The sequence below is a fragment of the Gossypium hirsutum genome, chromosome A13, assembly GCF_007990345.1.
Source record: "Gossypium hirsutum isolate 1008001.06 chromosome A13, Gossypium_hirsutum_v2.1, whole genome shotgun sequence".
In the NCBI taxonomy this organism is placed as follows: domain Eukaryota; kingdom Viridiplantae; phylum Streptophyta; class Magnoliopsida; order Malvales; family Malvaceae; genus Gossypium; species Gossypium hirsutum.
The window spans coordinates 53,853,428-53,857,479 of record NC_053436.1 but is presented as its reverse complement, the minus strand read 5'-3'; the positions used below and the strand labels follow the sequence as shown (position 1 = coordinate 53,857,479).

The 4,052-nt window shown below is 38.2% G+C and overlaps 1 non-coding gene across 1 annotated transcript; it reads right to left on the bottom strand.

Annotated features, from left to right (window-relative positions):
- Nucleotides 1-1,367: 1,367 nt before the first annotated feature.
- On the bottom strand, nucleotides 1,368-1,474 carry LOC121213156 (small nucleolar RNA R71). The gene has a single exon (XR_005908526.1). It is a non-coding gene; the product is annotated as a small nucleolar RNA R71 (small nucleolar RNA).
- Between the last annotated feature and the right edge of the window lie 2,578 nt (nucleotides 1,475-4,052).

Below are 4,052 nucleotides of genomic sequence, written 5' to 3'. Positions count from 1 at the left end.
ATTCCAGGATATTGATTTAAGTATTGATGTGCTTATTTAGAGGAGCAAAAGTCCCTATCTAAGAGTAGATCTAACATAATTAAGCAGAGTTGATTGCACGCCTAGAGATAGGGTGACATAATTTTGCCAGATTAGGGTGAAACCTAATAAAGGAATCCATAGATCGAATTAATGCAACCCTAAGTGTTTTAATTAGAAAGAGATTTCAACTAATCAACCTAGGGTTAGATGTTGTTAGTCTCTCAAGAGATAATAATATAACTTAGGGATTTCTACGGATCAAGTCAAGTGAATAAATTGTTTGATTCAGAGTCAATAACAAGTGAAGTCTAGGTGGATTTTTCCCTTAGGTATTGTCCAAATCATTCAGTTTTCCCAAAAGTTATTTCCCCAATTTACTTTCTATGCATTCTTAGTTTAGTAATTAGTTTATATAAAACAAACCCCTTTATTTTTAGGCTAGATAATAAAAAGAAAGTTAATATTAATACTTTTAGTTCTTTTGGGTTCAACATCCCAATCTTGCCATAAGCTATACTACTATTCGATAAGGTGTGCTTGCCTTTGTCGTGATAATAGTCAGTTTTCAAGAACGGACATTCATAAATTATAAAAACTTATCACGATTCACATCACACCAAGTTTTTGGTGCTATTTCCGGGGAATTAAGATATTAGGAACACTCGATTTTTATTACTTTAGCCATTTTATTTTTATTGCAATTTAAATTTTTATTTTCCTTTCTAATTTTTTGTTTATTCGCTTCTAGCAGGTTTTTATAGTGTATGACTAGAAAAAAACCCGTCGGGACCATTACTTTTTGATAGTGAGATCGATCGCATAGCTCATAGAAATCGAAAAGAAATAAGGCGAAGCCTAAGATACACAGAGGAAGAGCAAGAGGACGAAATTCACACCACAACCGAGGAGATGGCTGAAAATTAGGAAAATTCGCTACCTCCTACGATTACTGCTAATCCAGTAAATTAGAATCCTGCTCTACGCACTATGTATGTTATGCTAAACCTAATTTAACAGGAACTGAGTCAAGTATAGTTAGACCTGCTATTGCTGCAAATAATTTTGAACTGAAACCTAACACAATTCAAATGATACAACAATTTGTTCAGTTTGATGGTTTGCAGGATGAGGATCCAAACAATCACTTGGCGAATTTTCTGGAGTTTTGTGACACTTTTAAAATCAATGACATTTCTGATGATGCCATTCGCCTTTGGTTGTTTCCTTTTTCATTGAAGAACAAAGATAAACAATGGTTGAACTCATTACCATGAGGGTCAATCACTACTTTGGAACAAATGACCTAAAAATTTTTACTTAAATATTTTTCACCGGCTAAAACGGCCAAGTTGAGGAATGATATCTCTTCTTTTGTGCGGATGGATCTAGAGACACTCTATGATGCATGGGAGAGATACAAGGACCTATTGAGAAGGTGCCCTCACCATGGGTTACCTTTATGGTTGCAGGTTCAAACGTTTTACAACGACGTGAACCCTTCAACAAGGCAACTTATCGACACAGCTGCTGGTGGGACTATCAATAACAAAACACATGAAGTGGCTTATGAATTTATTGAAGAGATGTCACTAAATAACTATCAGTGGCAAGTCATGAGAACCAAGCTGACGAAAGCAGTCGGTGTTTTCAACCTCGATGCAGTTACTATGCTATCTAAGTAGGTAGAACTCTTAAATAAAAAGATTGACGGTTTGTGTGGTTCTACTCAGGTACATCCAGTGATGAGGTGTGATTCAAATGGAGGAGGAGCATACATAGAATATCAACCCTTCAACCCTAGCACCGAGGAGGAACAAGTTCAATATATGGGTAATAATAATTCTAGATCTCAAAATAACCCATATAGTAACACAAATAATACAGGTTGGAGGAACCATCTCAACTTCTCGTAGGGTGATCAAGGGAATCAAAGACCATAACATCCTTCCGGCTTCCATCAAGAACTTTACCAATAGGAAAAGAAGCCGAACCTTTAGGAGATGCTAACAAAGTTTATCTCAGTGTCAGAAACTCACTTTTAGAATACCGAAATAGCACTTAAGAATCAACAAGCGTCGATCCAAGGGCTCAAAACTCAAATAAGCCAACTCGCCAAATTAATTTTTGAATGACCATAAGGTAGCCTGCCGGGTAACACTGAATCTAACCCAAGGGAACAACTCAATGCAATTACCATTCAAGATGAGAAAGGTTTAGTCGAACCTGAACCAGAACCAAGGCAAGGAATTGTGGTAAGAAAAAGCAAATGTGAGGTAGACTACAGTGAACAAACACCGGTAAGTAAATAGTACAAACCTCGTGTGCCATACCCCAATGTGACAAGGAAAGACCGCACAGACAAATAATTTGATAAATTCCTTACAATATTAAAAAATTACATATTAACTTACCATTTATTGAAGCTCTTTCGCAGATGCCAAACGCAATTAAATTCTTGAAGGAGCTTTTAACAACTAAGTGGAAGTTGGATGAGGCGTCGCATGTAAAGTTAAATGCAGTTTGTTTAGCTATACTACAGAATAAGCTGGCCAACAAATTAAAAGATCCAAGGAGTTTTACAATTCCTTGTTTAATTGGTAGCTTAGATGTTAATAATGCTTTGGCTGATTTAGAAACTAGTATCAATGTCATGCCTTATAAAATGTTTAAACAACTAGGTCTTGGGAAACCCAAACAAACTAGGATGAGCATTCAGTTAGCAGACAAAACAATCAGATTTCCTAATGGTATTATTGAAGATGTACTCGTTAAAATTGACAAATTTATATTCCCAGTTGATTTTGTTGTTCTAGACATAGAAAAAGATAGTGACGTGAATTTAATTTTAGGAAGGCCCTTTTTAGCAACTGCTAGAACTATAATTGATGTTGGTACAGGTGAACTCACACTTCGTGTGGGTGAGGAAACAATCACTCTTCAAGCTCGTAATTTAAGTAACACATCAAATATCGAGGGTGATTGTATAAATTGTACTACTAATACTAATCATGTGGTGAAACCTTCTTTGCAGGAAACACGTTTAAAGAACACACCTGAGCCATGTTCGAGTAACGAGAAAGGACCCATCTATGAAGAATGAAGGCTATAGGTCGAGGAACTAGATGAGTGGCGGACACAGAAACTGAGATCACACGATAATCCAAAACCACGCCATGACTAGCTAAATATTTCACCAAATCAACTTAAGGTTAGAGACAAAGTACTATTAGATGCAGTAGACCCTTGGTTTGCCACCTCTAAACCTAATGGAGAAATCCCTCTTACAGTACTTAGCATTTTCCCATACGGCACAGTCGAGGTAATTCATCCCAAATTCGGTACATTCAAGGTAAATAGTACTCGTCTAAAACCTTATTTTGATAAAATTGATAGCAGGGATGAGGAGTGTAAACTCCTCGCACCACCATGACCATGCAACAGAGAGGTAAGTCGAGCTTAGACTAGAAATAACCGCTTCTCGGGAGGCAACCCAAGCACTAACGGTGTTAACTTCTTTAAATTTTAGTTTTTAACATTTACTTCACTAACTGAGTCACTAAACACAGGTTTTCCAGAACCATACGGCCAGGCCCACGGGCGTGCCTTAGGACGTGCCCATACTACGGAAGGCAACACGGCCGTAAAATACGGTTGTGTGAAAATAGGGAAAAATTTTTCTCCAACACGGGAGCCGATAAGTTGCCACGGCCGTGCGACATGGCCGTGGGTGAATCTGTCAAAACAACACAGGCGTGCGACATGCCCGTATCTAGAGGCCATGGTTGAAACTGAGAAAACAACATGGGGGTGCGACATGCCTGTGCTCACTACCGTGCTCAAGATTGATAAAACAACAAAGGCGTAGACAAACATACACGAGCGTGGGAGAAGTGAACAAAGCAGAACACAGTCGTATGACAAGGCCATGTGCATCAACACGCTCAAAGAACACGGGCGTGGGCCGAATTTCAAACATGCCCAAATTTGAAAATCTCAATACACACGAGCTAAAATTAGGGCATACGGGCATG